We start from the raw sequence: 22,925 nt of genomic DNA on the forward strand, positions 1-22,925 counted from the left end.
TTACTACAAAAGCCCCTGAGTCATATCATGATTGTATGCAGGTACAGCAGATAAAACGGAAATGTTCAAGTGAAGATATGAGGTGATGCGAGGAACATAATGTAATGTCTATGATGTGTGTGGATAAAGTAAACTCATATCCTGCAAAATCAATCAATCTTTCCCCCCATCTAAAACGTAAATCGAGTAGTATTTCACTTCATTCGTCGACAAGTCAAACTTTAAAAATGTTGTCCAAAAGCCTATAATCCAACATTAGATCAGTTCTATTGTTCTGCATTCTAAAGCCGCGAGTCCACATAACACGCTTGTATTGCACACTTCAGTGTATGTATGTCACGTTTCGACTCTACCCAGTACAGGCGAGGGTTTCCATTAGTGGCCCGCAGTTGTTGTGGACGGAGCTCCCACAGAGGTGCACACTTTACTGAAGCAGCAACAGGATGTCCTGAAAAGTTTTTTCAGCCAAGATGAGAACAATGTGGACAAATGCTGCCTTTTTGGTCAGGTTTATTGAGTTATTCAGTGGTGCCAAGGCAAATACTGGAGGAAAGAAGCCACCCTGGCCTGCAGTGGAGGCGCTCGCCCAGCCGGGTTGACCAGGCATTGGGCTGGGTAGGGCCTGGCTGCCAGTGTGTTCGTCACGGTGCCATGACACAGGTAACCACACTGTTTGCAGACACTGTGCCATTCACTTTGCTGCCTACAGAGGAAGCTCCTAATGATATCCAGACCAACTCTGGCTCTTGTGTGTCAGTGTCACTGATACATATCCTTCCTAATTATAAAACATAAAACATAATTTCTGTGGAATGTATTTAAGACTCAATAAATCGGGAAACAGCAGGTTGCCAGATTTGTACAACCTGAAGCTCAGGAGCTGTAGCTAATGTTAGCAGTGGTGGGCCTTGCTGCTTTTTAGTGGTGTCAGTAACTCTCCAGGTGGTTGACACGGATATAATCCCAAGGTTTCTGATTCCTTATAACAGCGGCTCTGCTCACCTGTAGTGATTTGTGCTATTTTTTTATTGTAGGATCTTGGCTTCAGTCACTGGGGATGTGTAGCTTAATATACAGTAATATACACTGTGTTTGTGAAGGCTCTCAATCATCCAGGGAGTGTCCATAGTAGAAAAGGTTAAATCATCAACAGGACCGGGTTTTGGTTAAATTGAGGACGTCACAGAAGCTTTTCCTTAGCTCTTAAGTCATAAGAGACACTATTACCCAAACTGGAGTGGACTAAATAAGACCCAGGCTTCTCCCAGGAGGAGGGAACCAAAAAAAACCCTCAACTTGAGTAGGGAAGTTTGCCAAAACCAAGTCCAGTTGATGATTTACCCTTTTCTTCAACAATATAGGCCCATATGTTAAAAGTCGTATGCCCATTTTGTTATTGTAACGTAAGAGTGTAGTTTGTCTTCACATGACAATGATTGTTTTAAATGTTTAACTTATGTCAGTAAGTTCAAAGGTGAAAAACTCTTTGAGGTGTGTTGGGGTAACATTTAAATACATGAACTTGACTTAGTTTGGTAAGTTTTAGAAAGAGACCGGATCTTGTAACCCCACAACCATATTACTGCGCCACACATATAGAGCTAGAAAATAATATAAAATAATATTCTGCTTTTTTGAGAGTGAATACCTATTTTTAATAATAACTCTTACTGTAACAGCTTAAGAAATGTTGTTGGTAAAAATCAATCTGGACAAAACTGGCGTACTGGCGTAAGAATGCGATTCACATCAGTCCGTCCTGCGGTACATTTCAACAGTTTTGTTTTCAAATGGAGTGAACGTTTCTTCGCTGAGGATCGCGCTAAAGTAAGGAAACAATCTTTCACTTGTGTTTTAGCCAAATAAAATATATGTTCAATATCACCCTAAGCCATGTCCTGCCCTAGATATATGGATATATTTTTTTGTAAAGTAAGCCATGCGGTGCTAAAGCTAGCTTCAAAAGGGGTGGGCTATTTGAAGAAAGTTGTCTTAGAGTGGGGGTGCGGCAGTGCTAAGCTAAGCTAGCAGGGGTGCTAAGCTAAGCTAAGCTAGCGCAGTTCAAGCCCAAGAACAGGCCACGCTCTGCGGTCACTGCAAGTGTATCTGGCCGCAGACCCGTCTCGGTCACTGGGCTGGTAAAGCCCCGTGCTCTGTACGAAAGTTTGAACGTGACCATTCTGAACATAACGTAAAGTACAGATAATCTGCAAACACATAGACACAAACAACTGACTCACAGATAGACAGTCACCCTCTCAGCACAGAGGAGCAAGACTGGGATAAAAGGAGATAAAAGGTCTGGACATCTTCTCTTTCTCTGAAGTCACCAGCTGGTTTTACTTCTTTGTAACTGGAACAATGGCAGTAAAAGCCTTTTCTTTGAGTCAACTTATATCTCCAGTGTCTGCTTTGGCCATATCCAAATAACTGTTCTCGCGTGATACAAAAGAACCAGATCCTAACAAACCCTAGAACACTAAATGCTAAAACTCTGTTCTTTGACAGAGTAATATGGACATTCAGGAAGAAAGTCTTATATAAATCTATTAACACATATCTGAAGGAATGAAATCTTGAATCTTTTGACTATACTGACGAAATCCAAGCACAATAACACGTAGAAATCCAAGCTTTAAATGCAAATGTGAATATTTATTCAAAATTTGAGGTCACACACACACTTCAGCATCAACATTATTAAGGTTTAATGTATAACAGGTCTTAAATGGGGTGAATGACAATTACAGTAGTGGATGGAGTATCTTTGTTACATTGGTCTAATTATCTTTAATCCTTTTTGGCCTGATCGATTTACAAAGGGTTTTTAAAAGTAATGTAATAAAAATGGTCAAAGGTAGCCTGGTCTTACCTCATACTCATTTCATACAGAGGGTCTGGATCTTCACAATTGAGCTCCATTTTCAGGTGGTAGGGGTGAACTCCTTTTATAGTTTGAGACGATTGGATCTGATTTCACGTAGGCGATGTAATGCGCCCGAGTGAGTGAAGAGAGCGATCAAATGCTACTTCTACAAGCCCCGCCTCCCCTGCTCGCTGATTGGTAGGTTGAAAATCAACCGATGTAACGCGGCCACTGAGATCAGACCCACACGAAACATGTAGGGAGATAATCATTGGCCGGAGTTACGGATGGCGATGGCGAGGTCAAAGGGGACATTTTGGGCAGAGCTGGAGTAGCCTGCGCTCAACACCAAGCCAACAGACACCGCAGGATGGAGGCGATCTTTTACCTGGAGGCCATGGAGGTGGACAGCACTTGTTTTGGAGGACGGGTTTGGCACCGTGGTGGTCAGCCTGAGGTGGCGCCCGAGAGGAGCCAGGTGCGCCTGGTTTGACCACTTCTCTCCTTGTGTGGGTCCCCAGAGGCTCTCCAGTATACTCGCTCAGGCCCAGCGCGGGTACTCTCGTGGAGCCGCGCTGAGCTGCTCTTTAAATCTACTGCGGCCGGCGCTTGGTCAAGCCCGTCCAGGGCTTCATTATGTTGCAAAAAGTGCTTTTAACAATTGTGATCAAAAAACAGTTTCCCCTACCACTAAAAACGGATTGGAATTAGCCCAAGGCTGCAATCCAGTGTGGCATGTTTACATGCACGAGACCCATGTATGTTTATTTGTAAAGCTATTTTTTTTTACCAGGATTTGCTCCAATTGGTAAATTGTAGACTTAAAAGGAGCATATACTATTATACTGAGCTCAAAAATGTATATATTTTTAAAGAAAAATAAATGAGAAACACGAGGTTTGAAATGGAGGGTAGACGAGCGTGACCACGAGGATGGTCACCACAACAAAGAGAAGTTTTATAAGAGAGCGAGATCAGGCCGTACCTCTAATTTTGAAGGCAACATTAACACTCCATCAATTACTGATAAATATTCAACAAAGAGTAAAACATTTGTGTGACACACATAGTGAGGCAGTTAATATGTACATTAGTCACATTGTCAGTAAAGAGTCTTTGGCCTCGTCCAGAGGGTCCATGGCCAGCAGCAGCTTCAGACCAGTTTCATGAGTGTCATAAAAGAAACAAATAGTTGAAATCTGTTTCTTTCTTTGTGATAGGATAGTCTTTGCATGGAAATCCACTGTCTGTGGGGGGGAACTTTGTCTGACCTCAAACACAAGGCCAAGATGTTGGAGATTTAGCAAAGTCAGGGCTGGCCATCTTCCCCCCATTTCAATCCTGAATCCATAGGAGTGTGGCTTTTCAGCAGATGTTAAAAGCTCAAGGAAGTTTCATCTTTGTGAATGAGTTTTAGTATCAGTTCCTATTTTTACTTTTAGCGGGTGCCTTGCTATCCCAGTGGGGGTCTTGCTTCTGGCAAAAGGAGAAAAAAAAAAAAAAAGAGTGCCAGTCTGGAGAGGATGGAAGTCCTAGGAGTTTAATTCTAAGTTCAGTCCCAAAGAATTCCTTATGCTATGTCATTACTTGAGTAAAAGCATCTTTGTAACTTCAAAAATATGACGGTAAACTTCTGAAGATGACCCAGTTCCTGATCACCATTTGTCATACGTTCTTAAACTCTGTACAGTTTGGGTAAGAGGGAAGGAGTGATTAAACTCACACCAGCTGTTCCCTTTATTTCCCTCTGCAGGCCTGAGCTCTGAGGCAACACGTGGCCGTCCCAGGAGGAGAGTGTCCCAACACAGGAGACTTGAGCCGAGACCGTTGAGCTGAAGAAACAACCTAAATGCAGGTACAAAGCGATGCTGCCCGCGACAGCAGCCACAGAACGAGGTCCACTGCAGCTGCGTGGAGCCCTGCCCCGGGTCCTGCACATGGGGGGGTTTGGTGACTTATCTGTCCCAGAGCTGAACTCAGAAAAGCTATCTTGTCGCTGCCCAGTCCAGTTACACACCCTCACGCCCCATACTGTCACACCCTATCCTCTCTCACGATGTCCTAGCCCACGCTAAAGGCCGTGCGATGTCCTACCCCTCGGTAGTGCCCTGCGCGATGTCCTACCCCTCGGTAGAGCCCCACACGATGTCCTACCCCTCACTAATGCCCCGCGCGATGTCCTACCCCTCGCTAATTTACCCCATGCCGTCCCATCCTGGACTATCAAATCTCTACCAAACTGAGCTCAGTAAAAGCAAATTTTATGCCATTGATGTGAGAGAACCGCCCCCCCTACTCCTGTAACCACCGTCCTGTCCTAATCCTCCCCCCCCACTCCTGTAACCACCGTCCTGTCCTAAACCTCCCCCCTCCCCCTACTCCTGTGACCACCATCCTGTCCTAATCCTCCCCCCGCCCTCAAGTCCTACAACCACCGACCTGTCCTAACACCGGCCCTGTCACACCAATGGCAGCAAATTTACCTCCCTGACGACTAATCAGCTTTTCGTAGGGTCCGCTCGCCGCAGAGGCCCCTCCCACCCCACCGTGCGGGACCCCGGGGTCAGAGGCTTCCAGACGCAACTGCAGGTCCTCGCTCTGTGGCCCGCTGTCGTTCGAGCAGCATCGTCCTTGCACCTGCATTAAGCTGTTTCCTCAGCTCAACGTTGTCTGGGCCCTGGTCTCCTGTAGGGGGCGCTCTCCTCCTGGGATGGCCACCTGGTGCCTCAGTGCTCCGGCCTGCGGAGGAAACCAACGGGAGCTGAGATGTGTGTTTATCCCTGAGAAGAATATATTCATATTTTAGAAGACACAGTTTTCATTTGACCGAACAACTTTTACTATTAAAATAAGTTCAAGCACTTTACTTGTGTAAAAGCATCTTTGTAACTTCAAAAACAGACAGTTCCGGATCACCTCTAAACATTTGTCATACATTCTTACTCTCTTACCCAAACTGTACAGAGTTTAAGAGGGAAGGAGTGATTAAACTCACACCAGCTGTTCCCCTTATTTTGCTCTGCAGGCCTGAGCTCTGAGGCAACAAGTGGCCGTCTCAGGAGGAGAGCGCCCCTACAGGAGACCAGGCCCAGACAACGTTGAGCTGAAGAAACAACCTAAATGCAGGTACAAAGCGATGCTGCCCGCGACAGCAGCCACAGAACGAGGTCCACTGCAGCTGCGTGGAGCCCTGCCCCGGGTCCTGCACATGGGGGGGTTTGGTGACTCATCTGTCCCAGAGCTGAACTCAGAAAAGCTAACTTGTCGCTGCCCAGTCCAGTTACAAGCAGTACCCTCACGCCCCATACTGTCACGCCCTATCCTCTCTCGCGATGTCCTAGCCCTCACTAAAGGCTGCGCGATGTCCTACCCCTCGGTAGTGCCCCACGCGATTCCTACCCCTCACTAATGCCCGCGCGATGTCCTACCCCTCGCGCAATGTCCTACCCCTCGTTAATTTACCCCATGCCGTCCCATCCCGGACAATCAAATCTCTACCAAACTGAGCTCAGTAAAAGTAAAATTTTATGCCATTGATGTGAGAGAACCGCCCCCCACTCCTGTAACCACCGTCCTGTCCTAATCCCCCCCCCCCCCCCCCACTCCTGTAACCACCGTCCTGTCCTAAACCTCCCCCCTCCCCTACTCCTGTAACCACCGTCCTGTCCTAAACCTCCCCCCTCCCCCTACTCCTGTAACCACCATCCTGTCCTAATCCTCCCCCCGCCCTCAAGTCCTACAACCACCGACCTGTCCTAACACTGGCCCTGTCACACCAATGGCAGCAAATTTACCTCCCTGACGACTAATCAGCTTTTCGTAGGGTCCACTCGCCGCAGAGGCCCCTCCCACCCCACCGTGCGGGACCCCGGGGTCAGAGGCTTCCAGACGCAGCTGCAGGTCCTCGCTCTGTGGCCCGCTGTCGTTCGAGCAGCATCGTCCTTGCACCTGCATTAAGCTGTTTCCTCAGCTCAACGTTGTCTGGGCCCTGGTCTCCTGTAGGGGGCGCTCTCCTCCTGGGATGGCCGCCTGGTGCCTCAGTGCTCCGGCCTGCGGAGGAAACCAACGGGAGCGGAGATGTGTGTTTATCCCTGAGAAGAATATATTCATATTTTAGAAGACACAGTTTTCATTTGACTTAATAGTAAAAGGTATAGTAAAGTTTTGAGTTTAAGTAATTTTGACCTATTTACATATTAATTTGTTGAGGCTTTGGTCTCAGTGGCACCATTTCTACAACTGTCACTGAAGGATCGTTCAGAAATTGTTCTTGTTCTGGGGGAAAATCCCCAAATGTGAGCAAAGCGTGGTTATTGTGGCCTTCGCTCATGTTGGCGCTGTTCGCTGGCTCAAATGTTTGCTGGACATTTTCTGCTCCTGAACCCTGTGTGTTCGTCGTCTGAGGGATTAATATTTCTGATGTTCTTTCAATTTCGATGATGAGATGCCTTTCATCCTCTTTTAACACGTTTAAGAGAAGCTCCTCACGTACTGCAGACTCTCGTGCGGCGCTTTCAAAGTCTTGTAACTGTGACTTTCACACCAACGTCTTTCATTCTCAAATTGCGTCTCTGACCACTGTCGTTCTCTGGCATGAAAGAACGACAGCCAGAGCCTGTCACGCTCCTGCCTCCAGCTTTCTTTCTGAAGGAGACCTGACCTCTCCTCTCTCCACTGACGCTCTCTGTCATGGAGCTCCTGACTTATATGGGAGAATGCAATTTCAAGGGCCTTTTTCTCAAAACACATTTTTCTGTCATTGCGGCGACACTATGTCCACGTCAGTAGGACCTAAAGACTTCAAATTTTCCAGCCTTGGACTGAACAATATTTGGAAGATTTTTTCAGAGGGATTTTTTATTATCTAATCCCTAAGCCCCATTTATTGAGTTTTGAATGTCAAAAAAGGAGGCGAAAATTAATTTTTTTACAATTTTTTCCACTAAAAAACAGCTTATTTTAAAACTAAACAAGATATCCAAAATCCCCTCTGAAAAAAATCTTGGTAACTCATTTACCAATAAAATGAAACGATAAATCTGAATGTAGCTCTATCCATTATTCAGATTTCGTCGCCGAAAAGATGGGAAATTTGGGGCATTTTTAGGCATAAAACAACTTTTTCTTATATGAAAAGATAAAACGACAGAAAACTTGCAATGTATTTTTTTCTCACAATTATGCCAGTGATCGACAGCAAAAGTTTCAAATTGATATCTGTAAATTTAAATTTTTTCCCTATTCACCTGCAGTGTCTCGCCTTAAGGACCATTCAAAACATCTGGATGAAGCGAATGGAACTTGGACTGTATAATATCTATGAAGAGGAGCAGGATGCTGTTGCACATCATAACGTTGTAGCAGTTGTGGTCACAGAAAGCCTCGTGCTTCACCGTGAGAAAATCAACGTCACGTTTCTGCTAAAGGTCATCATGAAAATCAAGCTAGAACAGGCCTCCGCTGGAGTACATGGAGTGCGCAGGTACAAGATACAAACCATTATTATAGGCAAATGCTGTTTTATTTTTTTTCATCCTCGCTCACTGTTCTGAGACATTTTTGACATGGAACAGGCCTGTTTAATTGTCCCCTTTTAGAAGTAATTTTAAAATGAGGTATTTTTGTTAACACCAACATTACAGTTTTTGTCAGAGCGGCATCAGAGGCACTGCCATGCCTCCAAGTTTGTCTACAACACAAGTGTAGGCCTGTCACAATCACACAATGTTGTGTGATTGCAATGAAAAAATATTGCCATGAATGATATTGTGGACCACTTGATGCGACTAAAACAAAATCTCAGAAAGCAGTTGTTCTTAAAGTACGTGTTAAGAGATCTTCAAAAACACGAGTTGTAATTAACATTTACTTATGTAAAATGCAAAATTATTCTAAACAATAAGTTGATATATCTATATATATGAACTTTTGTGACAGGCCTACACAAGAGCATACAAAAAATATACATGTATTTGCTTAAATGTGTAAACAAAATTTGTAAATTTCATCAGATTTTAACATTTGTAACTTCATAAGCACTTTTATATATTTTTTACTGGAAAATTAAAATGCCTTGACTATAATTGTCTCTTGTCATCTTGTCATCTTGTATCTGTGTTAACAGGAATTACAAGTAGATTTTCTGTTAACTTACTAGTGTTTGTGCAATTTCTGCCATAAACATCTGAGGTTTTTTTTAACATTAGACTGTAAGTGGTACCATTATTTTAAAAAGTAGTATTTTGTGTTATAGTAGCAAATATATTTGGTTTCATTCAACTGCAGTGAATGAGTTGAAATCTGTTCATAACTTAACCTGATATGTTCATAGAGCTCAAAACATTGTTTTCTTTTGACATTCAATTATAAGCCAAAGATGTTTTTAACTTAGCCTCGTGAGTTTAAAAAACACACACACTTGCATTAATATGAAGAACCAATACAAGTTTATGGTTGGCACAACAAAACATGTTGGTTGATTAAAACTGAAACTGTTAAGTTGAAACAATTCATAGCAATGCTTTATGGACCATTTATAACTTACTGGTTTTACTTGATTGAAACAATATTGGTACCTTCAATGAGCTCAAATCTTTATGGCAGAAATTTAACATAGAATTTTAAGTTGAACTGCTATATTATTTATTACAGTAAGTATTCCTAAAAGTATGATCCTCAAAGTATAAGTAGTTTTCTGCCATGTTGCAGTTTACTTTAATATATGGGTGTCACCAATCGTCTAAGCTCAGGTAAGAACATATCTCAGTATGTTAAAACGGTGGCCTGTTCCTTCAAGCCACAATGGATGTGTATTGACAACTTTGTGCTTTTTTCTTGCTTCGAAAGGTTTGCCCCCAATTAAAATTCCTGGTGAGAACAAATCACCAATCACACTTGCACTTGGGCTGCGCTCACATTGGCCGTAACTCATCTCTCCATCTGCTTCATCTTCTCTCGATACATTACGGGAGTCGACGCCCCTCTCATCCCTAAGCGCTGACTAAGTTAAAACCACCATAACAAAGTGCCGCAAGTTTACTTCACTCACCCACCACCCGCCCGCATTAGCATTCTTCATTAGATATGGGAGATATGGAAAAATAAATCAATCCCACAGCATTCCCCCGCATTAGTGAGGTGCCTCTGCTGTGCACTGTCTCCTGGGAGCGTGCGAGATGATGGCTGCAAATTAATTCGTGACACTCAGAATTGATTTTCTAATCCCACATGGTATTTGATAAATAACCCTTCAGAAACAGAACACCTCTGACGATAAATACAGTTATTATCTCTTGGAGGCATGATTAGTGCATCCTGTGAAGACGTGGCACCCCTGGCCCCGTCGCGGATTCGTAACAAGCCCAAAAGTATAGAACGACTAATAAAAGTTGTTATTGTTGTGTGCTAGACAATCAAAGCAGAGCCAGCGCCGGCCCCAGGTGACATGTGAACAGGTCGAATGAGGCGTCGGAATCCGAAACGTCTTCCCCACGAGGCAAAGTGAGTAATATTTAGCCAATTATGGACATGCTCTTAGTGAAGTTATTAAACTCACCTGAGGGACTGCCGTGTGAGCGATTAAGTAACTTTTTTGAAGCAGTTTAAGGACTGCACTTCTCTGTGTCTGCTCGGCAGCGCTAATGGAGGCGCTCAGGTCTAAATCAGCCCTGTTTTAATTTAGACCGGCCGTTTTTAGCATAATGAGCGCTAATGGTTGCATTAACTTTAAAGCTTCGACACTTTGCACTTAAAGGTTGGACTTGAATTGTTCAAACGCTTTTCTCTCATCAGTTGCACCTTCTTTGATTTGATATTAAAAAGCAAATGAATTGCTTTTGCTTTAGGTGGTTTGAGCAGGTGGGCCAAGTGTCCTTTGAACTCACCATTGCCTAGTTGGTAAAGACAAAAGGCAGGAAAATATGCAAAACAACAGGGCAAATCCGGGGTTAATCCGGCATCTTCCCCCGGCGGTCACTTGGTAGTCCTTTTCAAATGTTAGCAGCCAATTAGTGGTTTCAATAACCAGAGGTTCAGGGACACTTTCAACATGATTTTGTGTAGAAAGCTTTTTTTAACATAATGAATTAAAAATCATCACATTTGACGAAGGACAAGTTCTCAGAATGTTACTCACTTTCCCACTTAATGTTAAAGCAGTACTCATGCCCCTAGAGGCCATAAGCGCCACTGCAGGTGTCGTAGCATGTTTCAGTTTTTTACTCATTAATTGTTCGTGAGAGTAAATACAACGCTGACAGAAAAGACAAAGGGAGAGAGGGATATTGTACATCCAATTACACAACGGAGATCTTTTTTTTTCACTCAAACTTGGCTGTAAATACTGTATAAGTGGTGCTAGCCCACAGTTAGCTTTGCCCGTTAGCCTGCTAGCTTTTTCTTCTTGATTCCATTATTGTGTATTGCGCCTCCGACCCGTAGGCAGCGAAGTTGCAATTGTGGTTTTCTGGCCAGATACACCAGGGGGCGATGAAAGACCCCCCAATCATCCCATTAACACTTGTATTACCCCCAGAGGGACTATGAAAAGGATGTATTAAGGTGAACAAGTTACTTAGTACTGCTTTAATGTTAAAATGACAGACAAATGAGTTAAAGGCACTTTACCTGATCTTTTTTATTTATCTATTTTTTTTCAATTTGATTTGTCCAACCTAGGTTATTGTAAACTCAGACGTTATTGTGGGAAAAAAACACTAATTATACAGCATCTGTATCCATTTCATGAATTGGTAGGCTAGTTTCCAAGCATTTTTGTGAAAGTGACCCTGTAAAGTGACCCTTCAAGGAAATGTGCCTATAAACTGGTCCTTTTGAAGCTTCCTCTTTAATTGCTGGTAATAAAATAGATACAAGGCCTTTAAATATCTGTCTTTTTCAACACGCTGAGATGTAGCCTTTTCAGTTCTGTCTCTTCCACACTAATCCATATCACTCTGGTAAGTATTTTTGCCATGGCGCCAAGTTGGTGTCCCCGATGCCTCTCCGTCATGGCTGACTATTGTTTTACCGTGAGCACACAAGAGGAGGCGGAGAAGCTATGAGGGCACTGGCTGAGAGAAATTGAGCTTTTCTGACACAATAGCATTCACTCTAAATGTAAATGAGAAGGTTTTTAAGAGTGCTCCGGTCAGGTAACAAATGCCTACAGTGAAGCGTACTCTTTTAGACATGGTCTTAGAGATGACAGTTGTTTCGAGGAGAGCCCTCCGGATTGGGATCACTTTTGAGCGAAAATCAGGGGGGGGGGAGGCAATGAGAGGCATGTAGGGTAAACATGAGTGGATGTGAATCTCGAAAAAACAGCTTGCATGATATTGACGGAGGACACTGGGAAAGCATGGACGTCTTGTTGTGATCCGGTAAGCCTGTGTTTACTTTTGAGAAGCGCTGGAAGCATTTCAGGTCACAGCAGCAATGTGAGGAGGAGGATTGTGAGACGAAATTTTGATGAATGTTGTTGCTTTGTATTACTCGTGTGTCTTTATGTTTAAGTTTCCTCCCATCAAAAGGCTAATCTTCCCACTTTTGCAGATAGATTTCACACAAAAGCTCTGTTTAGCACCTTCCCACTGCTCCTAAGGTTCTCCCAAAGGCATTGAATGATGTACCTATTGCACAATCCGCCCGGTGACAACAAAGACCCTATTTTTCCAGGGTCAATCTAGGTTTGTTGTGGTCTGTGGTTTGGCCTCTCTGAGCGTGGAACTGCTACACAGGCAACCTTGCGAGCTGAATTGGAAAATAGCTACGGACCATTCATGGTTGCTTCACTTGCTGTAGAACTGACTTACACAATCTAAATTATATAGCTCCAAAGTTCAGAACCAGATCAACGTTCCTTGCAGCTGCTCCAATCCTTGCAGTTTCTTAATTTAGTATGATATAAAGTTAGTGTGACTGAAAGGGGTGAAGCTGTAACTTCAATTAAAGGCGCTGAACCAGATTTTTTTTTTACAAACAATGGAACAGGAAGTGCTTGAATGTTGAATTGTTAGCTGTTGTCTGAACTCATCCTTAACATTTTGAACACATTTCTAACATCTAGACCAGGGTTGGGGAACCTTTTTAACATCAAGGGCCAAATCAATGTTTATAAAGTACTCCAAGGGCCTTTTAATTTAGCAACATAGATTTTAGTGTTCATTCAACACCGATAGTATGGCGGATCATCATTTCTGTGAATGTCAGACTCACCTAATGCGATGGCTGGAATTGCTTATCTTTGTTGAGGTGTTTGATGTCAGCTGGCAGTGATGATGATGCTACTCAAGGCTGGTTTTCTAAGTTTGGATCAGTCTTGTGAAAGCTGCTTGCTGGGCGCCCAGGAATTATTTTTATCAACGCATTTGTCCTTTCAACATGTGGAGTTCAGCATGTTTCGAGGTGTAATGACGCTCAAGATTTGCCTTCTTCCCTCGCCACTTACAAGGCATACTGGCTTGCCTTTCACTTTGACAAAAAAAAAAGAGAATTTGTTCATTTGGCCTGGAATACGCGGCATTCAAGATCCACCTTCCTTTTTTTAACACCAAATGTCCTTCCTGATTTGTGTTATTGAACCTGTATTTAACCAGGTAAAAACTCATTGAGATTTACAATCTCTTTTACAGGAGTGACCTGGCCAAGAGGCAGCAACACATCCATAAAACAGTTCACATCAAATAAGACAAAATACATCTTAGATTAAACAACTGCAACCACCGTGGCTTTGTACCAGTTCAATCAATTTATATTTAAAAGAGTTTGGAGAGACCAACTCTGGAAAACTCAGCTCATTGTGCAGCTGATTCCAATCAACAGGAGCACAACACTGAAAAGCCTTTTTCCTCATTTCAGTCCTTAAGCTGGGAACTGACAGGAGGAATCGATCCTGTGAAGGAAGGCTATATAACCGGTGCTTGGTTTGAGAGATGTGTGACTGTAAATAAGAGGGAAATAAACCAAGTAATGTTTTGTGAATTAACAAGTGCTAATGAACAGAACAGCATGAAGAGAGAGATGGCCAATCTGAGAGTAAAGGAGACAGTGGTGAGTGAGTGATTTGAGATTTGAGTGCTCTGTGGTAAACTGTATCCTGTGACGGCAGTGCCTTAGCAGATGCATGCCTTTCAATAATGCCTCCATAATCCATAACTGGGAGTAAAGTTGTAGCAACAAGATGTTTCTTTTGGCCCTAAAAGTAAAACAAGACTTAATGCCAGAACTTAAAAGTCTTACTTTTAAGTTCTTGACCAGACTTTGAATGTGAGGAGTGAAAGAGAACTGTTGATAATATAGCCGAGATATTTGTACTGTGTTGCATGTTGAAGTATACTGATTCCACATTTGTTTTAATTCTAGACTCAAGTGATCAAGAGCAGCGTTTGATTGTAGGGCTATGCATGAGGTAACATACAAAAGAAATGATCAAGAATCCATACTGTCTTTGCCCAGATCTCAGACGCTAAGTGGGAAAGGGCCTGGTCAGTACTTGGATGGGAGACCGTTTGAGAACAGCAGGAAGCCTGGGTGAATGTAGTGAGTGAGGGGTTGGTGGTGGTCTTAGGGGCCGATTGGCACAGACTGGTCGCCTCGTTTCCGTCAGTCTACTCCAGGGCAGCTGTGGCTGCAATAGTAGCTTACCACCACCAAGTAATGAATGAATAATGCAATGTGAAGCATCTTTGAGTGTCCAGAGAAGTGCTAAACTATTATTAAATACATTACTTGCAACACAAGGCACAATTTTTAGTACGTTTGTATCAACAATTTACTTCACTTATCCATCTAATGGGATTTTGAATACACACTCCGGATTTCCCCACCACAGGAAATAGTTTTGCGCTCTCACTCTCTTGATCATCACATTCCAGCCAGGCCCTAATTCAGATGGATATACTGCTTTTGAGCGCATGACAAATGAAAGAGGGCAGTCATAAAGAGCACATTGCGAGGGATCACAGCACTGAAATGGAGTTTAAATTATGGAACAGAGGCCATACTTTATTAGAGCCTTTATGGAGCCAGTGTGATGACACCGAGTACCAAAGGCGGCTATCCCCACTGAGCCTAAATGACGCTCTAATGTGTTCAGCACTGTGAGTTAGCATTGTTTACACATTCACGCTATTTGCACTTTCTGTCAATTATTTTATAGGCTGTTATTTCATGTCATTGCACCATTCAGTATTTTATAGCTAATGGCGTTCATTATGCTGCAAAGCCACAGTCAGCACTAGAACATACTTGAAAGGCTAAACATTAAAAAGTCACGGATAAGATTAAAACTATGGCCGTTTTTCAACTGATTCCTCTCAGTTTTGTGAACTCTAATTAGCTCTGTGTGAATGCGCTGAATGAATAGTGACCTTTAATAACAATGGGAACACAAAAATGTTAATTTGAGTTGCTCTTTGAGTTATATTTGCATTTTTATTGGAGAATTATGTGGAGGAGCGCGGCATTTTGCATCAGCCAAAAGATTATCACTCGAGTTTGTTTGATTTTTGTCTAAGGTGAGACATTGCAAGTGAATTGGGGAAAAAGAGTGAATTTATTAATATAACTGACATAAATATGAGATGAATGTATTACAAGTTATCTTCCATGCATAACTCATAAACCGTGTTATGGAAGCTACATTTATTTGTTTTAAAAGTGGAAAAAGAGTGCAAGAAATCAAACCAAAACTTGAGATTGATCAAAACATGGGCAAAACATTGATTATTCATTTATTTATTTATTGTACTCTAAATGCTTTATAAGAAAACGCCCAGAGATACACCGTGAGTGACCACTAGTAAAATTCAATTGAGAAAACCATTATGCCATTCTTATGTTTGTTTTTCCTTCCCAGCTGATGTCAAGAAAAAATCTGAAAAAAATATGTATATATACTTTATGCATAACAATCAGTGAAGAAGCTCCAAATACAGTTTAAATTGTTTTCCTTTGACAGCTCTGACTGATTTTAAAAGAATTCTTAAGTGCTGCGAAGCCTTGAAAGTTGCGCACAAAGCCATGAGTCAGTTGACATCTTTTATTGCCACGCTGTCAGTCTGATAAAATAAGTAACTTTGATAGATTCAGCGGCGGGTGAGCTCCTCCACTTGCATTTGCATATAGGGTTCTATAGCTTCCCCATATAGGCACTGCCTTCTTACGGTTCAGAGACATATCTGTGACTTGATGGTTGGTCTTGGTCTGGTTAGGGGAGTTTAGTCATGAATGCACTGTCAGACTTCTGCACAACACAGCTTTTAGTTGCATTTTTATTTATTTACAAGTAGGTTAGTAGCACACAGTAGTTCTGCATCTAAAAGAAAGGTGATTGGACCTGATTGTTTGTTTTTGTCTCTAGACAGGAGAGGTCTGTTTTGACTGTGATCCGGTGAGTTGTTTTTTTGTTTATTATATTATTCTGAATTATTAAAGCTGCATCGCCCATGTCCTCCCATTTTCAAGCTGTGGAAGTCGGAGGTTGTTGAGCGTTGTTGGATGCTTCCCAAACTCATTTTTAGCTTTAACAATACCTCTTGCACATCCTGAATTAAACACGCATTTCATTCATGTGCACAGCTTTGTCAGACTGCAAAGTTAAAGTAATAGTCTGCAAGTGTAAATGTTTTACAAATCTAGTACGGATAATTGAGCGCCTGGTTCTGCCATTCATCAAGTAGTTATTACTACTCATTTTGCATTCTTACATACTATTACTATCAGGGAAAAACACTATTTAAACTGATTTAATCTTGCATTAGGGATCGATAACTTTGCATCTTAATGGTGCATTCCAGGTAACTGGTCAATCGCAACTCTGTCTCACACTAAAATGCTATTTATTCAGGTTATAATTCAACCTGGATGGATTTAAACAGACAAAAGCAGCGATTAGGAAGATTTAATGACATGTATATTAGTTTTGGCGATCAGACCCCGACGATAGACATTGATGTATGTATGAAAGTCAGTATAGGTGAACAGCTTGGAGTTAGGGATATCTTCCCCGGAGCCTGGACACTGGTGGTGGTATGGAAAACCCATGAAGAAAGCAGAAGGCTGCTTGTAGGGCCGCACCTTGGGCACCCCTGACCTAGAGGAAATCCACTCCATCACACAACAAACACACAAACAACAACAACAGTTTGTTTGTTTGTTTGTTTGTTTGTATACTTTATTGTCCTCGTAGGGAAATGTGTCCTCTGCATTTAACCCATCCTTCGATGCCGTTGGGGCAACCCATAAGGAGCAGTCGTCGACGGCAGTGCCGCGCCCGGGGACCCATCTCCATGATGTGGAGCCAGGCTGATGGTCAGAATCACCTGGCTGGAGGATTCACCTATTGCACATGTTTTTTAGTGGTAGGGGAAACCGGAGTACCCGGAGGAAACCTACGCAGACACGGGGAGAACATGCAAACTCCACACAGAAAGGCCCCGTCCTGGTGGGAATCGAACCCGGGACCTTCTAGCTGTGAAGCAAACACACCAAACACACTGTTATGGTGCGTTCCAGGCAACTTGTAATTGGTAAAGTTCCAATCTCAAACTTGGAAAAATGCCTTGGAACAGCCCTTGAAGTGGTAATTACACCTTGTAAACTCTGAGATGACCAGACTGCTCTGAGTGCAGATACGAGATGAAGACAACAATGGATCAATTGATAATAAAACCAGTGAAGTGACAGACGACAACAATTTGACACAGAACAACAATGACCACCCATATGTAAACAAAACAGCTAATGCTACAACGTTACTCCACACTAGATAAAATTCCAAACATGCTACCCTTATAGTTTTATAGTTTTTTAGTTTATTATTTATCTAAGTTATATGTTTCATGTTGCACAATTGAACCGGAAAAAAAAAATAAAAATCCTTGTTTGTGAACCTATTCACTAACAATGGCAATAAAAACAATTCTGATTAATTTTCAAGTGGGAAAAATATCAGATACCAGTTGCCTGGAACGCATCATAACAGTGTGTTTGGTCTGTTGTTGTTGTTTGTGTGTTGTGTGATGGAGTGGATTTCCTCTAGGTCAGGGTGCGGCCCTCAGACCAATTTTTGGTTTAATAATTCTACACAATCATAACCTAAATAAATAGCATTTTAGTGTGAGACAGAGTTGCAATTGAAGTTCGACGCATAAAGAAGTGGTGCAACTTTTGCCAAATGCACCTAGTTGAGTTTTTTCACTGTATTGACCAACATCTGTAGTCCTCCATGTCATGCAGACTTCAATATATGGCCCACAATGAAAAACGTTTGGACACTGGAGGTTCCAAAGTATCCTGCTCGGTGGTCCTGACCAAGCTGAAGACAAACTTATCTACCGACACAGGAATATACCAACATCTGATTCAAAGTACACTCGTCATTTATTGCGATACAGTAAAAGATGTCACATGGAGCATGTACAAACTACAGCTTTGTATCGTCCAAAAAACCCTCGCTGCTTTTCAAAACAGGTGGAGCTTCATTAAACCGTATGCTGCGAGTGTGAAAGTGTAAAGCTCTTCCCCGCGTCATCAGTGAGTGTCTGTAAAGTCTAAAATTGGGAGGTGAACAACATGTAGCTTTTATCAGCCGGTTCCAGACCGCGCTAGATCAAAGTAATGATGTTCCCTCCGGGCTGGACTCATGATAAAGAGAATGTGTGTGTTCTCTAAAATGCACTCTGGGATGCAAACAAATGATCAAAACCCGAGAGTTGGCATCCGAATATTAGAGGGCCCTTTAATGATGCAGACTGCGCCAGCCAGCGAGGCCGTGAACCTCAGTGTAGGAGTGTGTTTGTTGTGCATATTTTGTAGTAGCTATTGGTGTTATTTTCTTTTCTTTTAACAGTCTTAGAATGTACTGGAGTAATGCTGTTGTTTCTTGACATGAAGCAGACAATCATAAATGGATGAATGTGTTGTTTTCTATCTTAATGCTGGGTTTGCATATAGGCGTGATGCATTATGAATGGCATTTTTTTCCGTCATTCGTAACATTACTTAATGCATGTTAATGGGGTTCTTCACAGAGCACATCGGCTCGTTACATTCATAAAAACAGCAACAGGCGATGGAGAGAGCGGTGTGTAGCAGAAGCGCAGGTTAAACAGGCACCAGTGCACTGCTTCTCTTATTCAACTTGTACATGTGTCCATTAGGTCATCTAATAAACAGCAATAATGTGTCGTCCCACAACAATGCAGGTGACACTCAAATCTACGTGTCACTGACGGCTGGTGAACATGGGCCGGTAGATACAGTCTGTCAGTTCCCAAAAGTCCACAGCAGCTCGTAGCAGCACGCACAAGTGAGGGACAATATTCGTGGCCATGCGTAATAATTCGTGCCATTAATGGTAACACGTGGCAACGGTTCACAACAGTTTATGACGGTGCATGAAGCCTCTGCCCCGAATCATCAAATTCCATCCACATTCGTGATCCTCGGTCACAAATGTGGATTCGTGGCGTCCGTGACTTGTCGTCGTTATGCGTAAACCTACCATTAAAAGGATACAGCTCATTAGTTTCATCCTTCGGCAGTGCGCAACTCCTCCAGCTAGGTATTCTAAAGAAACAATAGGTACAAGAAATTCTCACAAAACATAGATCCAAAATATTTTACAATAATATCCTCATTTGAGGCGAACAACATCTCGGTTTTGTTATGCTGAAGTGCCACGTTATTGTATTTTCCGTAGGTGTGCCAGGTGGGTACGGGCAGCCACATCACTGCTACATTGGAGAGCATGTTACTCCACAACGGGGCGAGTGGGCAGTGCAACACTCAGTGCGGCTCCCCAGAGAGGAGCAGACAGTGGGGGTTGAGTGGCAGTGAAGCGCCTTTCATTTGCCATTGGAGCACCGCGAGGAGGAGGACTAACTTTTAGACTGTGGGATTCTAGTACCACTTCAACTTTCTGTCTACTGACTCGCCGCTTCTCTGGGAGCTGCAACACAGGCACCAGAACATGCATAATATAGTGCGAAAGCAAATTTACCGAGCATAATGATCTAATTGGACATTGCTGTGTGTTTAGCGATATAATTCATTTGAGGAACAGACCATTTGAATTGAACAAACATGCAAAATTTTCAATGAAATGTGAGAAAGGTTAATAGGTAGATAGCGAGCAGTCTTCAGAATGATGTGAATGCTGAATATGAAGGATGGCTTATTCAAATTCAAAGATTTTTGTTGTCAATTCATCGAAATGTTCATTCTCTCAAGTCCTTGCTGTGGAGCCTGGGGTGGGGAGTGAGGGGTAGAAGCGCGGGGAGGGCAGGGAAGAGAAGAAAGGGAGGGAGTTCAGCTTCATGATAACCTGGTGTATGAAACTGTTGCTCATTTGAATGGAGCTGGCCCGTGGATTTCGCAGTCTCCACCCTGAAGGCATTACCTTGAAGAGACTGTGTGATGGGTGCGTAGGGTCCCTGGTGATTCTGACGGCTTTGCGGGTGAGACGGGTGGAGTACATGTCCTTAATGGAGGGGAGAGGGGCACCCCAGATCCTCTCCGCTGCTCTCACGATCCGCTGGAGGCTCCTGCGGCAGAACACAAAAGTTAATTTATGTCTGCAGCTTTTATGTATCTATGCTGCACAGTAAAGTTCATTTCCAATAGGCTGCACAATAAATTGCCATTTTCTTGTTATTGTAATATTATGCGATGCCACCATGGCGGGGAGCTGACATTGCTGTAATACCACCCCCTGGTGGCCAGGGGTGACTCCAAAAGACACTTTGGAAACAGGATTCCTAGCTTTTGGCCTTGTTTAAACTGCTTAAACTGCCTGAATCCAGAGGTTTTTTTTTTCTAAAAACCACTATGACCCATGTGACAATGCTGGGCTATGTATCATATTTTTAGCCACGCTGTTTTTCGTACATCAGCAATAAAAAGCAGAAGCCTAAATCTATGATTGACAGTGTGGAGGCTCGTAGCCGCTCCGCCTCCTGCTTTTTTGCCCTTTTAAGGAACAGCCCAGCAGCCATGCTAACTTCACAGTGCTGCGCCCGGGGACCCATCATATCCAGATGTGGAGCCAGGCTGGTGGTCAGAAACGCCTGACTAGAGGATTTATCGATCGTACATGTTTGTAGTGGCGGGGAAACCAGAGTACCCGGAGGAAGCCTTCGCAGACATGAGGAGAACATGCAAACCGGGGAGAACATGCAAACTCCACACTCAAACACAAAATTCAGTTGGGAATCGAACCCGGGGCCTTCTTCCTGTGAAGCACAAGCGCTAACCACTGCGCCATCGTGTGGCTGCTGTGCTGAAATGGTTTCTGAAAATAAAAACAATTTTGTTTTTGCAATGTAACTTCCAGGGATAATATTTCAAATACAGTCAGATTTGAGATGATTAAATCTAGGACCAAAGATATGCTTTATAATAGCAAATCTTTGCCGTAATAATTCTGATCTACATTCCAAGACATTTCCAGACAAAAGGGTCAGGGTCAAGAGACATCTATAAGACGGAAAAACAATTAGCTCAAACTTATAGTGGAGCTGCCTGGAGTGAGTGAAATAAAAGCGCCTTGTCCTGCGAGTCCCTTTGATGGTGAGGCTGTTTATATCCAAATGTATGCAGCTCAGGTAGAGGAGCAGGTCAAGGACAGTGTGCATGGGCCCAGATCCGGCGGCCATGTTGTAAACAGAGCAGCCACTTACCTGTCAATCAGGGGCCCATCGCTGGAGGAGCCAACACGGATCTGCAATATCCACAGTCAGCAGGCAAACAAGGTGTGGAGGGGTGCAGCTTTGCTTTGCGGAGTGCATTTGACCTCCAGGGTGAGACAATTTGGAGTTCCTTCAAGCTGTGTGAGCGGCACACCTTGCTGGCCCTGTCTGCTTCTATCACGCTGCCAGTTAGGCCTAATCACAAGCGACGTATTGTCTTTCTGTCACTGCACTCTGCGGCTGCGGCCATGCAGGATACAAAGCGTACTGTTCTCAGACATGGACTTTGGAAGAGAAGAGAAAAGGAAAAGTGCAATATACTGGTGTAATTTGGAGGGAATTTATAGTGATTTAAATGCACACAGTGGCTCACATATATTCATCGCCATGAATGAAAGCAGTACTCCAGTGTTAAATTAAAATCAGATGAACTCTTTCTCCTCTGCAGCTCTCCCTGTTCCAGCTTTGATTGGTTGATGGCTTCCATTAAAATGTTCAAATCTGATTAGTCTTCCATTACTTCACAGAGACACAGGTGAAAATGACTATAGTAAATACAGAAATGACTGAGATGTATGCGCCATAAAGCCATGCACTAAGCAGGGGCTTTTAAATTATTAGGCGAGTGCCTGGTACTGCATTGATTATATTTGCATTTTTATTTTTGATTTAAATTCTCATGAAGCTGTTCCTTTTATTACCACAAATGGGCCCCATTTGTGAGACTCCAGCTGTCCCGTTCACTGTGAATTACATTAGGGAAAAGGGTACTTCAGAAGCTTGATAACAATGGCGAGAGCCACACTGTATAGTCCCTAACAAACTACTCAAGTACAGGTCATATCTGGGCTCTGTTCCTGACTCTTTTCCCGTACAGTGCATAAATATCAGATGTGCAGTGGTGCATCAGGTATTATGGCAAAGGAGGACACAATAGGCAGCACCAGGGCCCTGGATGTATCATGCCTGTGTTGTTGGTTTACTGGGACAACTGACCTGATTACATACTGTACCAGCAATCAATGAGATACATACTAAAACTTAAACCTTTCCTAAAGCCATTAAAAAGGGTTTTAAGAAGAACTTAAAAACAGGAGCATGACTAATCTGTAACAGAAAAAAACACATCCTTGCAAATCTGTTCTGGGGGACCAAAAGCAACACGATGCAAATCTGCAAAAGGCAGCAATGAGGCATTATAAAGGGTTGTCAGGAAAAAAAATCTGACACACACCGGGTAAGAAAATAACTAGTGTGTTTTAGAAAAAAGATTTGAGTGCAAATCACTCTGAATAATTCCCTTAGCCTTCCTCCAAAGTTCATCTCAGTCATTCATCTCAGTCCAAATGTTGGCAGTGTAGAATTCTTGT

This window comes from Gobius niger (assembly GCF_951799975.1).
Source record: "Gobius niger genome assembly, chromosome: 4".
Taxonomy (NCBI): domain Eukaryota; kingdom Metazoa; phylum Chordata; class Actinopteri; order Gobiiformes; family Gobiidae; genus Gobius; species Gobius niger.